The following is a 16,224-nucleotide window of genomic DNA, read 5'->3' on the forward strand; positions in this document are numbered from 1 at the left end:
CTCCCTAAAGTCTTTGATTACCATGTTGCCGGGGGAAAAAAGAAATTAGCTGGAACAATTTCTGTGTCAGTTGTCTGTGATGAAAGAGGAAGTGCCCAAGATTACTATGTCCTCAATGCGCTTGCCATACCTTCACTCAACAGAGATGTTAATATTTTGAGTAACCAGGTGAAGCAAGTGTCAAAGCTGCTTTATTGGAATATGTTTTTCTGGAAGCCACAAATCATAAAACCATTCCTGAAACAATATTGCAAACACTACAAAAGTTTCCCTGTGCAGAGCATATATGGCCAGAAACACTGCTTAGTGAAACAAGTCCTGGTAAGAAAAAAAATTTCTGCTCCTTGCAACTCAATTTTCAGGGCTGATTAATAATTTGTACCCTGAACACTGAAGTTTTCAGGTGTCTACCACCTCTGAAAATGTGGCTAATGAGGGCATGCAATCTGTGAGACTTAAATGACAAAGCTTACTGGGTGAAAATAATTTTTCTGCATACATGGTCTCACTAGCTCTGTTTAAACAACAAAATAGAAATCCAAGAATATTTCTGTAAGAGAAGAAAAACACAAACAGTTTTTATGTATTTCAGGCAGATACCACTATTTTCTTTCACAAGAGCATAAGATGAAATGCTAGTTTTCTATTTATTTTTGGGACTGTCACTGGATATTTTTTGCCCTTTGAGTTTGTCATACTACCCAATATGTGCTAAAGCATCATATCTTGCATTCATAACAAATTCAGTAATGGGCCAGTTGCTTCTTGGGGTTGAGAACGACAGAAAAGCCAGAGAAAGTAAGCCTAAATGCAGGTGCATGTTACACTGAATTTTTCTGGATTATATTAATTCTGTAGGGCCTATCAACTGGTCTCAGAAAAGGTAGCAGCATAAACTCATGGAAAGATTGCGCACTGGATGAGCATTCTCATTCTTATTAACAAATTATGCTAATTTATCAAAAATGAAGGGCATTTCAAAATACTGTTTATATTTGATGCAGAATGCTACTGAAAGGGCTGACATTTGCCAGTGTAAAATAATGTTCTTCTGGCAACAAAGATAGGGCTTTGAAATCTACACAGAGTGCCTGGTTTTCCTTTAAGGACTGTGTGTGAAAATGGCTGTCATCTCCCACTTTCTCTTAGCAAGGACTGATTTATTGAAAAAGCCTGTCTCTTCTTTTTTAACTCAGAGGATGTTGCTTCTAGTAGAGATGACCACTGTAGTGGGTAGAGACCAAAGAATAAAAATGAGATTCAAAAATTAAAGAGGAGTCTCCTACACTTCCCTATGGGAAACTGAAGAAACAGAGGACAAAGAAGACTGAGAGTAAATACATAAAGGAGAAGGTAGAAATAGGACTATAGTGCCTTTTTCAGACAGCTACTGGGATAGATTCAAAAGTTTCAGAAGGAGGAAAAATATAGGAATTGGCAAAGATCCAAGTGAATTTCCCAATTTATGGAGGATGCAGCTGAGATTCAGTGAAGTTCCAGTGAACTGCCAATGGGAATGAGCAGGAAGAGGAAAGGCCTGCATTTCAGTGTTACCAGAGGTAGAAATCTAAATTCACCATCTACAAATTCAGGATGAGAACTTCTCAGTAAAGTTGAAAATAGCCAGGACATAAACCCCCATACCTAACAACATTCCACTTGAAGTCCTCACATTTGGGAAAGTGAATTATGCTCTCTTAGCTTCTGGTAACAGCAGTTCTGATAAGCTCCCCCTGCAGTCTGCACTACATTTAGCAGTCCAGGATACGGACAGAGTTCAGCCTCTCCAAGCAGGAACAGAAATGAAACATTATTTCTTAAGTACTAGAACAGGCTTCTAAAGGCTACAATAAGCCCACACAGCAGCCCCCCTGCATTTGCAATTGTTTGGCTGACTCAAGCATACACACCTGGCATTTGAGCCCTCCCCTCAAATGCTTTACGGTGTTAAATCAAGGGGAGAAACTGGTGCAGTGAACCTTGTGTCTGTTATGTAAAACCTGTAAACCTGTAGTGTTGTGGTTCCCCATGCAGCAGAGCGGACAATGTTTCCTTCTCTGTGAGAACACATGGGTGGGATTGCCCACATGAAGTAGAAGTGCTCTGGCTGGTGCCTGCAGAACCAGGACCCTCCTCCTCAGTCATCCGGCTGGTTGTGCACAGTTCGTCAGATTAATTGCCAAAGCAACACTTACACTTTTGTATCTGCCTTATTTCATGTCCTACTCTAATGGTACCAAGGAAACCAAATGCAAAAAACAAAGGTATTAAATATTACATTATAAGAGAGAGCATAAAGAGCCTTGATAAGGCTGACAGGCCAGCCTTGTGGGAAAATATTACAAAAAATAATTCTCTCACAAACTTTAGCTGTGTTCTTTTGAAATAAGCCTTCAAAAATTGAGGCAAATCCCACCTCAGTATGACATGCAGCAACAATAAAAGACACATGTGATATACAAAATTTCTGTCTGATAAACAGATCAGCCAAGCTACATCAAATTAGGTAATTAATACTTACTTAGTTTGTCAGAAATGTTTAGGGGAGCAGCTGATTCCTGAAAGTGTCATTATGCATATAGGCAAGCTCCTCTGGCATTTCTTTACTTGACCAAGAAAAGCCTGATGCAGTTAAACCATAGGGTCTCTGTATACAGCTGTATTTAATGATTGCCTCTACGTTGTATCAATGCCTGGTCTAACTAGGACAAGGTGAAAACCCGCCTCCAGCTCTGTAGAGGCAGGAAAGCAGAGTGTATGTTTATTATCACCCTGGTGAACAGATATTCACAACTAAAATAATAACACATTGTTATAAATAGGGCAACTCAAAATCCACCTGAAAAGCAGAATATCAGTATTTTACAAAAGTGTTTCGGCAAAATAAACTATAAACCACATAAAACAAATTCTTTGGTAATAGTTAATCTCCTTTGAATACATAGGTAATTTTCCACATACTTCCACTACAGCAAATGCTAAACATTTTGAAAATTCTGAAATAGTCTTCATAGCATCATGGAAAAATTCTGTTACTACAGAGCCCTGCAGAGAGAGATTATAGAAAAATGTATTTAATCTCCATATTATGTTTTGTTTGCCTCAAGTAACCAGGCTTTTTGCATGGCAAGAAGTATTCAGGAAAAAGCATTTATCTTGGGAAAAAAACCAAGTGAACAAACAAAAACCAACCAAAACCACAAAACTTTCTTCCTCTTCCTACATTTGAAATTAAATGGGGTTTTCTTGACTACAGAAGTTATCACGGAATGTGTCATTCCATGACATTACAGGATTTATGCAACCCCTGGTACTGTCTGTGTCACAGAAGACTGCATTCTGGAAAGTCATTAGCAAATTAACAAACACCTGGAAGATTCCACAGGAGAGAGAAAAAACAGGAGTTTCATACTTGGTTGGCTCCTCTCATAAATCCCTTAAGATGATTCATGAAGATATTCTCACAGAACTCTATCATTAATTCAGTTGTCTTTTTAGGCTCCATTTTCTGCTGTCTGTAACACAGAAGGTACCATCTGTTGTCGTACTTTATGACAATATTTCAGTCTCACATATATCCTTTATGAATAAAAGTGCATTTTCACAAGGACTGGTGCACTGTCTAAAAGATTTTTGATAGATAAAAGCTTTGTATAAGACAGTAACTGGCTTTATTTGCAGCATTCCAAATCAAAATATTTTCTTTAGACCATAATAGGTGTTATCTGGATTTCAAACCATCCCCTTTATTCACACATAATCAACAAATTCAAGAGTGAGCCTCAGGAAAAGATCATCCTCCAATTCCCTGGGCTGCCTTGGAAGATATTATTTTAACTGCTGGATTCTCAAGAGTTTTCCCTGAACCCTTTACACACATTGTCCATCTGCATCTCTAATACTCTTGTTCCTGAATGCTACACCTGCTCTTAGACCAACAACACAGATGCTTTTTGACCAGATATTGAAAAAAAACCAAGAGTTCTCAAGTGGCTGCAGTACAGTTGGTCTTCTTTTGGATACTTTAGTTAATTTATTTCTTTTACTCAGTTCATTCCATGAGTTTTTCATCTAAAAATTGAATGGGGAAAAAATCAGCAGCTCACATGAGCATTCTATGTACATTTTCAGTCAGAAGATGAACTAGAAAACAAACTCAAGACACTGAACAAACACGCATCTCTTTTTATTGTAAACATAATAAACTAAAAATTACCCAGGATTACATTCTTATGAACATTAAAACAGTGGAACCAAAAAAAGTGGGATTGTTTAAGAACAAGTTCCAATGTCCTCCATAGTAGAAAATGTATTTTCTATTAAATACAGAATTTATCATGGAGATATACCATGCCTCAAAAGAAAGCCCCTTGCCATGTTTTGAGGTAAAGGATCACATAGTAAACAACAACCACATACTCTAAGTTTTGGATGCTTTAAAGACACAAACCCCTGTTGATCACCTTTCTTCTTGTTTCTTGCATATTTGATCATCAGTTAAATAATAGCATGAACTCTGAGACAATCATCATTAGGCTTCAGAGTCAACAAGATATTGAAGTGAAAGGACTGAATATAGGGCATTCTGAGCTGCTGTCTCCAGTTATTACAGAAGCTAGAGGCAACATGGCATCAATTTGCTGTCAGTCCAAGTGGGGAAGGCTATTTTTGCAATTATATGCTAGAGGCTATTTTTAATGAAGGATTAGAATTTGGAGCACAAGATGACAGCTTCCTAAAACAATAGGGCTTGTTCAGCTGCTGTGAGCCAACATCATTCATCTGCTGAGTCGTGGCCCTGATCCGTCAAAGCACTGGATCTTCAAGGAGACTATTTGCATATTTTTCAGTTTTATTACTTGAGCACCTGGGAGCTTTTTGTCATGGGCAAGAATGGCACTGTAGGGACACCAGCAAAACAGCCCTGTCCCTAGCAGTTTACAGTCCAAGCTTTCTTCAGGTGTAGGGTTCTGTTGGATTGAGGACTCCCTGGATCTCCTAATCCCCTTCTAGTAACACAGATATTATGAGACAGTGCGCAAGTACAGTATTTCTCCCTTCCAAACTGCACCAGTTAAAAAAATTACCAGGGAGGAATATAAATATGACATTAGGAAATCCTTACTTGGGCTAGAATACAAGGAGAAAAATGCCCATAATTCTGAATCCAGGATGATATTTTTTGCACTTTAGAATAGGAATGTTGTCTGTAATATTCTATTTTAGAAAGTGCACTCTCTTCTAAGGAGTCTGCAATTTGGCTTCATAAGTCACCAAGTTCTTTATTACGTAATTAATTTACCCCATTTTGCAAATTGCAAATTCCTTGGCTGAAAACAACTGTCTTACTGAAGGGTTAACATGGATTCTCAGCTGCCAACCCTTAAGCTTAGTGAAGTAACAGAATTAAAATGGGCTTAAATTGTCATTTTTGGAAGAGCTCTGTTTCTCTTAGTGTTTTGGCACATCATAACACAGACTGTTGACATGCACAAAAATCTAATACAACATGGTGAGTCAAATTATTTGGCTAGTGTCACTCTGCACAAGTCTGTCACTGTATTAATACCCAGATTTGATAGATTTTGGAAAAATGTCATTCTATATCCAGTGTTCAAACCCTTTCTGCTGGGAGTGTAGTGAAAGCTATCCGACCTCTTATGTTACATAGAATACTCTAGCAGGCACTTACCCTGAAGTTTTGTGGTCATAATTTAGCATGCAGCTACAGAATATTACACACAAATGTCTGCAGATAAAACAAACAAAGTCCTCTGTGAGTACAGCTCAATGGGAACTCAAAGTGTCTTACAGTGGCAAAAAAAAAAAAAAAAGAACAGCCCTCAGATGCTTAAACAGGGAATGCAGGAACAAGAGAGGATTTATGGCAATGGTGAACACATGTGGTGTCCATTCTCTAAGAAGGAAATGGTAAAAATGGAAAATGTGGAGAAAGCATCCCAAGAGCTAAAGAAAATGCTTTACAATGGGACATTCTAGGACCTCAGTATATTTACTCTCTTGAAGCACGACTGAGAAGTAATATGATTTCAGTAAGTAAATATCTTCTTAGGTAGCAAATACTGTGAGAATTTCTAGAAGAGAGAAGTACAGCAAGAACCCCAAGGGTGGGAAGCTTAAGCTTTAGATCAGAATAAATGTATCTGGGGTTTATGCTGCAGGAGGTGATTAAGTTTTGGAACTCTGTTCTACTTGAAATAGCAGTATTCTTTCACATTTTTGGACTTCTTCCTTGTAAGACTGGTCACCACTATGAAGATATTCTTTCACTGGAGCACAAGTTATTTGGATTTTATGTCTGTAATTTAGGATATGTATGGGTCTGTGATAATACAAAGTCTAGATGACATGATAATTTCCTGGCCTTCAACTCTACATGTTCTGGGGAAAAAACAGATACAATTTCTTCAACAAGGATTTGCTCTCTAAATTAAAATATTCATATTTAAAATAATCTCATTCTTAAGTCCCTGATTCCGCCCACTGAGTATATTAGTATATAATACCAGATTAGATAATTCAGCCCACTAGTAGGCAAACAGGGTCACCATTCCATTCCACTCCATTTTATATACTCGAGGAATACCAATAACCACTACTCCCAAGAGCCCACATTTCAAACCTGACAAACGAGGGAGAAGTATAGCCAAAATTACAACAGTCAAATGGTCTGTTGATTCTACAATTATTCTTCATGAAAGGGCAGTGTACTAAGAATACTACCCTCCTAAGGACACAGTTACTTGTTTTGTCTGTATCACTTTAAATCTCGTCAAAAATGAGTGAAAAAATTACTGCAATAGGTGGATATCATATCTTTCTCTCAGTAATACTTAGTGTTCACTGGCCAAAGACATTTCATTCAATCAATAATCAAAGGGAAAAAATAACAGTACAGTAAAGCATAGTTATCAGTCCAGGCTCTACTCAACTGGGTCATTCCAATAATACTAATTCAGAATTCTGTAGGGCATTACAGCAGGTCCAGTGGCACTTGTGAATTACCCCATACAGATTTTCCACAGCTAAAAAGATGCATCATAAATACAAAACCCCATAACCATCTTATATTCGCAGGGGTATTTCTGCATGATACATGATATAACTGGTTATGGCAAATCAACTACCTCTAGAAACTAGAATTTTTGAAAACCTTCTATACCCTGAATGCTTTCTGTGGCTTCCAAGTTAGCTAATATATTTGCCTGGTGTAGATCCTTTAGATTGATTGTACATTTCTAATGTGCAGTTGTGTATAGCATATGGAGAGAAAAATAGAGAGTTAAAATGCTGCAAAAGAGAAGAGTTGAAATACATCCAGCTAAACAGAAATAAACACACACCTAATGGGGAAAAAAAGTGAAAAAATACTATTTTTGATGTGCGAATGACAAAATAGGTTTTTCTACAGAAAATCCAAAATATGTCCCACATTAGGGTGCACCCACAGAGCACCTGGGGCACTTGACCACTCCCTAGAAGATTCTGGGTTCACCCTGAGATGTCCAAGGCCCCACATCCTGACTGCAATGACTGAACTGCTCCATGCAGTGCCATAGGAAGGGAGGTTTTTAGAGAGAAACTTCGGCTGATCTCCATCTGTCCCATCTCTTCAGCTGGAGGAGCAGACAGGGTGGTTTGGCCCTTCATAGATACAGGGGGAAAACTGCAAATCTTGACAAATCTCTGCTGGTTCCATTTGGTTTTGCTTGAATTCCACCCAGATATTTATTTTCTCATCAGACACCTCTGAGCTTGCTACAGCATGCCTCTTTTAAGGGGTTTAAGCCACAAAACAAATTACAACAGACAAAAAAACCCAATAATTTTTTGTGTCCTTTGAGTGCAAGGTTTTCAAAAGTGACTAAGTGATTTTGAAATGTTTCCATATGACACACACATGTCCAGCAGAGACCTCTTTAAAGTGTCCCAATTTACAGAGGTCAGATACTCTTCATTTCCTTAAAGTCTAGTGCCTTTCAAAGGCATTGAGATGAGCATTCAAATGCTGAGAAACCTAAAATCACTAAATTGCTTTGGAAAAACTTGAGCTAAAAATGTACCTAACTGCAAGAGATTGATTTCAGCTGCCTGACATCAAAACCCAACAGTTACCTTTTCAGAGGCCAAGAGCAAGGCTTACTTTCCCTGATAAAGTGTTCTCCAAAAGGAACTCATTGCATCTGACGGAAAATTAACACAGGGCATAGAAGATCACAAAAGACTATGACCTTTCTCCTATATAAATATTTAATCAGGTACTTGACCTCACCGGATTACAAATTAACAGTAATTGGGACCCAAAAGGTTTCCTCCTCTTAACAATTTTTTTCAATTGAACATGTTATTAAATTGGTTCAACTATTTTTTTTTAGTAGAAGGGAATTTGTTACTTACAAAAAATATATTGAGGGACATTAGGAAGACTGCCATGCCTCTTACCAGTTTTCTGTATCCATGTGTTCCTCTTCTTCCCCACAAAGAAAGTCACTCATCTTACCTAAGTTTCATCTGAAGAGATTGTAGACACAGGGCACAATGTAGTTTGTCCTGGACCCCAAATTCCAGACAGCAGGTGAGATGCTTAGAGACCCCTGTTAATATCCTTTTCACCTTGTACATGTAGGCAACAGAAACGGGGAAACTTCCACCAAAGCTTTTGATCATTTTTCAAAGCAGCAGAGGATGGATTTTGATCTAAGCTGGGACTTCAGTTCCATTCAGGACAATGATTTTCCAGCCTGGGAATTTTGTGTGCAACCATCCTATTAAATAACATGCACATGTCGTAAAAATTATATGGGCATGCCTGTCCACTCACAGAACTCATGAGTCCACAATCTGCACTCAAGCAAAACGACCACTGAAGTTTCCAAGAAAATTTTCATTTGCCCCAGGCTTTCTGACCCAAAAAAAAAAAAAGTTTCTTTCTTTCTTCATTAGTGTAGCAGTCTCCACAACTTATGCTATATTTTTATCAACAACACAATTATTCTCCCTGCATTTTCAAAAGTTCATAAAGCATACGGAAAAAATTCATATGGAAGGAAACAGCCTGCACATTTATGGGAAAGGACTTTTACTGGACATAAAATAATTTGGTTCAGCTGTGTGCAAGTTAAAAGAGAAGAAAAAACAAATATAGCGATTTTGTGGGATTTGTTGTTTTTTCTTTATATCTGTAATTCAAAAACAACTTTGAAATGAGAATTCTCTGCTAGCACAGATTCATTCTTATCTGCAAAGGACCATGGACATTTTTAATACCCTGCCCCACAGGAAAAATTCCCATGTCAAAACAATCTCTGCCGTCCTGAACAAGAAGGTCTTTTTCCCTGGGACTTCACATGGGCATCTTCAATTTCAGCAGGCATCACAGTGCTCAACACAGCTCAGGTGCAACCTTTCAGGTCTAGCAAAACCTTCTTTGGATGGCCAGAGACTGCCCTGGATACACAATGTGAGGAAGAAGCCTGTGGAATGAAGAGCCTGCCAGTGACAGTTTTACATGTGAACCGGCCATAGCATGAACGAAAGGAAAACTCAAAGAAATGAGAGTGGGAAACAGGTCTTCAAATTAATCCTACTATTTGCCAAATTAATCTCAATTTCAGGGCTGATGGAAGTACAAAGGTGACTTTGAGCCCAGATTTGACAGGTAAGTGCTGGTGATCAAAGAGACATCTTGTTCTAAAAGATTTTCGGGCCTGTTCATTATGTCATGAAGACCAAGGTCAAGCTGACCTTCACCCTGGCAATAGCCAAAACCACATTAAACACCTGGTCCCTACAACCCACAATGCTGTACCAGGCTTGTGCTGGGATGGTTAACCAGGGGGATTATCCAGCTCTTTCTTACAGCGACCTTGCAGTTCTAATTTAAAAGAAGAACAGGGATATCAGCCAATCCTAAAATTTAAATAAGTTCTCCTATAACCCAAGTACTCAGATGATACATTTGTCTGAGAAGTCCATTCACTGGCTCAAGTCCCAGAATGTAAACCAGGTGACGTATCTTCACTGCTTTTTTCTGACAGCAGTAATCTTGCTGAGGTCTGTATTTCTGGGCTGTGGCAAACACCTGGTGACTGTTACAGTTCTTTGTCCATTTTGACTTCTCTAGGCTGTTTGCCAAAAATCACAGTTATACGTTGTTCTTTGATTTAGTCTTGTTTCTATGTCTCAGGTACCCATGTAGACTTGTATAGCCTAATTTCCTTTTTTTTTCCCAGGGTTCTCTTGTGCCAAGCATTTTCTGAGCAAATTCTTCCTTATGCAAAAAGAGTATGCTCTGGTGTTCCTCTGACATCTATGGTTAAAGAATTACTGGAGTCTTTATAGGTATATATGGGTATCTATGGGATTTGAGATGCCCTAATGTGTCCACCATGGCCTCCAGCTTTCACATAGTAATGCACAGGTCTCCTTTAAGTCCTACATCATTCCTTGTGGATGTTTCAGGTATGTCTGTGCATCTTAAATGGAATAAGAAGAATCAAGCCTTTGATGTCTTATGTTAAAATGCATACGCCGTAGAAACATTTGGGAGTTCAGAATTTGTGAAGTACAATAATAACCATTCGCTTTCTCAACAGTTATGCATCAGTTATAACACATTTGATCACAGCTAAACCTGTGGTCTTTTCAATTAGTGATATGCCTTGAGAGATGCAATGCTTATTCACATAAATCATGTTTCACTTCTGATTTTGGAACCTGAAACATATCAACACTATAGGCATAGCAGGCTAATTTACAGAGCTCTACTTGATGCAGTTAAACCAGTCCCCCCTTATGTTCACCATTTCTGATATCTGCCTCATCTCTGAATAAAGTGAAACTTCACTGGTATGTTTTTTGACTAATCGTTCCAAGGTGTCCTTCTTGATGAACATCTTCCCTACATTTTACTTTGCCTTTCTGTGATAACTGCCATTCTTGTACGTCTTTTGATGGATCTCCAGATGATCCAATGTGAGCATGAGAAATGTTTTTGTTTTTTATCATTCTCTGCTTGTAGCTCACATAACTGCTTGCATAACTTATCCCACATCCAGGGTAAATACAGAGCTTCATACATTTATAGTAGTCATACACTGTGTTATAGCTCATTCTAGGTCACCTGGTTGCTTAAAATTACAATTTACTGTCTCTAGCACGACCTCCATATTCACAGAGTTCTTTCAGCCTTTGGAAAAAAAATTGCAATAAGCTTGCTGAGTAATAAAAGCAATTGCAATAAGTTTGCTTGGTTTCAGTGGGTCGTTTCTTCTGTTTCATAAAAAGTTATCTATACTTATGTCTTGCCTTTTGATTCTAGACAAAAATGACAGAACCTTTTATGGCTGTTGCATGTTCTATGTAGAATATACATTCATACATCTGTCCTGTGTCACTGTCGTAGCCCTCAAGGCCTCTGCTGTAGGTGAATTAGGCATCATTCATTTTGTGATCTACTTCTCTTATTAGCTAGACACTGGCAATTTGGAGTTGTTCAATTTGAGAATGCTTCTTCTTGCAATTTTTAGTGTTCTCCACAATAATTCCTGATGTTCAAAAGTGCTGCTGCCCATTTCTCTTGTGTCATTCACATGTATTTTCGCCCCAGGACCACCTCCTAGTGTTTGGGGTGTTTTTCTGCAGTATGCTAAATGGTTTCCAAAAGGCAATCCCAGGAAGCAGCATTTGCAAAATGGTGATTTGAAAGCAAATTTTGAAGTGTTCAGTGTCCAAGGGAGCCTGCCAAAACCCTCTCTCTGTATCTAATATTCTGAAGAACTTGGCTTCTGCCATCTCAGCAAACATTTTGTTCCTTGAGAGCAAATGGAAATGTTTCCCTTTTTAAATGATCTTGTTCAGCATCTTGTGGTCACTGCAAAAATCTAAGAGCAATCCTTTTTGCTATTTTTCTCCACAGCTACAAAGAACAAGCCTGTTTTATTGCTCTGACTGATCCTGTGAATGAAGCCATCTGTTGTCATGTTTTGCTGCACTTTTATTAGTGCCACATGTAAGACATTCTGCGTCTTCCATTAACTGTACCTGGAATGTCACCAGGTGACCCCTTTTTTCTGCAGGCACACTTCACTTCACGCATTGGCACATTCATGTCTGGTTCAGGTTGTTCCTGGGGCCATGAATCTACTGGGCTTTGGCACACATTTCTGTGACGAGACCAAACTTATGCCCGTTGACCACTTGCTCTCCTTAATGCATTACCATAACGTCTTGTTTTACTCTTTGTGCCTTTGAACATCAGTGACACTTCACACTTGGCCAGGCCTGGAATTTGTCCCTTGCTTTCAGATTTCAGTCTCACCTTTGACTTCTCCAACTCTATACTTTCTTTTGAACAAGTGTGTTTCAGTTTTTCTCACTTCTTTCATTTGTGCTCCTGGGCCTAATTTGTGCATCACATGGAGGCCATTTGTGCTTTGTTTTATTAGGCATTCTTTTGACTTTGCAGCATCTTTCTTTGTTGAGCAAATGCACAGCTCACCTCTGCACACTATTTATTCATTTCATTACCTGCTCTAGTCTGAGTGATTTTGCAAACACATGGCTTGTTTTCCTTTCTCGATATTGGCACATATACTGGACTCGTTTATATTCATTTGCATCAGCTGAAAAAGCTACTTTTGTCCTTTTTTTAAAGAAAAAGTACTTGTATTTCTCCTACCGACCTATTTGACTGGTGTTCAAGCATAGGCTCAAGCATTTAGTCTGAGAACTTTCAACTGATTCACCTCAAAGTGTGTAGCTTTGAACAAGGGCACTTTTCGTTGCCCTAAATTCACAAGGACTGGCTAGTTCTGAGTCTGTGCTAAGTTAGTCCCTTGTTCCATCTATTCTATTGATAATGTCTCTTCTAGAGGATTTTTACCCCGTGATGGAACTTTGAAGATCAAATCTCCATTTCATTCACTTTGCTTCTGGGAAAAATAAGGTTTATTTGACCTTAGAGTATACATACAGCCTCTACACATGTGCTTGAGCTTTCTCCTTACCTTTCCAGCATTCACCATCCTTTTCAAATATTGGAGATTTTTTATCTACTCCAGGCACTGGTTCTTTAGCAGGGAGAAAAATAAATTCCATTTTTTCTGCTCAAGGAAAGTTTAGAGCCAGTTGGGTCTTCTTTTGTTTTTGTTTTTCTAGACCTTCAAACAGATCCTCTTGGTGGCCTGCTGATAAAATTGCTAAGCTACCACAATTGTGTCTCTCTTTGATGAAAGCAACATCTCCCATCCATGAATCAGAAACAACCCCATAAGCCACACTGTGAGTAATCACTGTATTTCCAGTCCTTATGTCTCCACAGGCAATCACAGAAGATTTGCAGATCTGCCAGCCCTCCATCAGCTTGTGAAAGTTAGTCCTAATGAGGACAGGGAAATGTCACACCAGATTACACTTCCACGGATTTTTTGCCAAATCCAAAGCACTCTGTTTGCCTTCCCTCTTCCTCTTACCATTTGTTCGCCTTCTTGGACTCTCAACACCTGGTTTGTGATGCATTGCACAGGCAGACCTTCAGATTGGTGTGCCAGTAAGGCAAACTGCTAAATTTGGAGTTGTAGCTGTTATGGCAATGCATCACATACATACAGGCATCACCTGTAACTTCCTACTTTTAGAAATGTATTTGCCAGGAAACCTGTGGCATTATTTTATAAATCAAAGAAAAATGGCCATGAGAAATGATGAATTTGTGTAACAGAAGATTTGAAAGACAAGCTAGCACGTTTGGATCCAAATGAACGGTCAAGTATTTAATATACTGCAGCTAATCTCAACAAACCTAAAGGAGTTTGTCTTTCCTTTTTTTCTGAACCTGCCAGGCTTCATGCAGAACTATTTTGAACAGAACAAAATTATTTTGTCTCCTCTCCTAGGTAAGAAAACACCTCAGTGGCTGTCATCTCCATGAGATATTTCTTGGAGTTTTTCACTTACTTCTCTCCATATGGATACAGAGTTTTGCCTCATATTTGCTATTAGCACACAGATGGAAAGTTGCATAGTTGGACCAGAAATAGTTGAGATGTTTGTGTTGAAGTTCTGGGGTTTTTCTCCATTTATTTTTTCCTTTTTTATTTCAAAAGGAAAAATTGTCATGAAAGTGGTTAACTGTAGACTTAACAAACTTGGTGTAAGGACTCTCAAATTCATTTAGATCAGAATCCTTAGGACTAAATTGGGCCAATTGATCCTGGAGAAGAACTTCCCTGGAGTTTTGGGGCTTTAACTGTCATCATATTCTTCAAAAATGTAGCAGGCAGCTGAACACTCAGTATTCATCCCTTTTTAATAGGTTGTACTGCAAATACAAAAGTGAGTATGTCAAAGGGGCTACATGGAGTGCTGTGGTGAGAGGGAGATAATGTTAGGAACATTCTATTTTGTTGAGTTGAAATCTTATCCTGAACATGTGGGATTTCTGATCTGCAGGCTGCTCTGAGGAATCATACTGATATATTATTTTAAATATATATATATATGTATTTAAAAAATCCCAAACATACTTCAACATACTGTTTGAAAGAGTATGCATGCAACATTGATCCCAAATGAAAAATACTGACGTACTCTAATTCCCTTAGAGTGGCTTGCTCACTTGTTTGCTTTTGGAAATGAAAGAAACATAATTCCATCTTTATACATGAAAGAATGTATTGTCTTTAATGTTTAATTCTTTATTCTCATTGTTTGACTTTATATTGTAAGTCAATTGTTTGTACTCAAGCAAAGGTATTAATTTCAAACCAGCCCAGTTACGTATATATGTTCAAACAAAAGGGAATCCCATTCTCATACAAAACCACCCAAATTACTTAGATGCCTGCATGTATTCTGAAGATGGAATTGAAGGATTTTGGGATAAGGGAAGGGTCTGGAAATCCATCCAAAAGGAGGCACCAAATTTAAATTTTGAAACCAGTATCAAAGTCAAATCTCTATTTAAATGTCATTAATTGTAAATATTTTCAATTTCAAATATAACTGATGAATGGAAATTTTCTCAAAGCCTACACCATCCAGCTATCTATTATAGCATTAGAAAAACTGCTAAGTCATGGACCATTTAAAAAGAATTAGAAAGAAAAATGTGCAATTAGCTGGCCAGACATGTTATCCAATAGGAATAAAAAAACCAAAAACAACACAAATGGTGAAAAGACATTTTTCCCAACAATTTTTTCCTCCTCCATTATATTTGAACAGTATTTTTTTATTTAGTGCATCATTTTATCCATGATAATTTTTTTATCTATGATCATTAAGCACATAAGAATTGTGCTTAATTTTAACAGTACCCACATTTACACCCTTAGTGCTAAAAAACCTGCTCCTTGCATGAGCCTCTTCTGCTAGAGTAAAAATATGCCATTGCCATGCAAGCAGCCCATCCCACTGTGGATTTCATTTGTGCATTGAGTGTTCTCTGTAAATAAGAAGAAAAACCTACAAACTCTTAGCATCCAAACAATTGTTTCTTTTAATGTAGAAACCCAAGCTAAGGACTAAAATAGGCAGATATTAAACTTGATTAGTCTAAATATATGCCTAAGGACAGCTTTATGGTAATTCTGTGTATCACCCCCTCCGCAGTCCATTGAGTTAAAAGCAAAAGCACAGACATGAGGCAAACATGGAAAATGCCATTACTGTATGTTGAGAAAAGCAGCAACCTGGTGTCTATGAAAATTTAATAACCATTGACTTTTTTTTTATTTCTTACTGCAAATCCAGGACAAACTTTTATTTGACAACCATATGTCCTTTAAAAGAGATCCATAAGTCTTCAAATAAACCAGACTGTTCTTCCCTCTCTCTTTCCCCCTCTCTCTCTCTCTCTCAATCCCTCTCTGTCTCCCCTTTTAATGCCCACATCTCCACTATCAGGAACAAATATGATTTCTGATTGAACATCACTTTATTTGCCAGTTCTGTGGTCTTTTCTTATCTTGTTCCACACTTCTCAGGCTTTGTGGTTAAATTATGTATTAAGGTCAATGTCAAAACACGGAAGATCTGTAATCTACAGGGAGCTCCCTTTTATTCGTTATTACAGTGAAGGCTGAGTGCAACTGTCAGGGAGCTTGGGATGTGCTCAGCATGGAGGCTTGCTACACAGCAGGGCTCTACAAAGCCTCTCTCCTTGTTCTCCCAGGACGAACCCTTGATAGATTTACCCAGATA

This window comes from Melozone crissalis, unplaced genomic scaffold (assembly GCF_028551555.1).
Source record: "Melozone crissalis strain CALT ecotype California unplaced genomic scaffold, PUWL_Pcris_2 ptg000013l_1, whole genome shotgun sequence".
Lineage (NCBI taxonomy): Eukaryota > Metazoa > Chordata > Aves > Passeriformes > Passerellidae > Melozone > Melozone crissalis.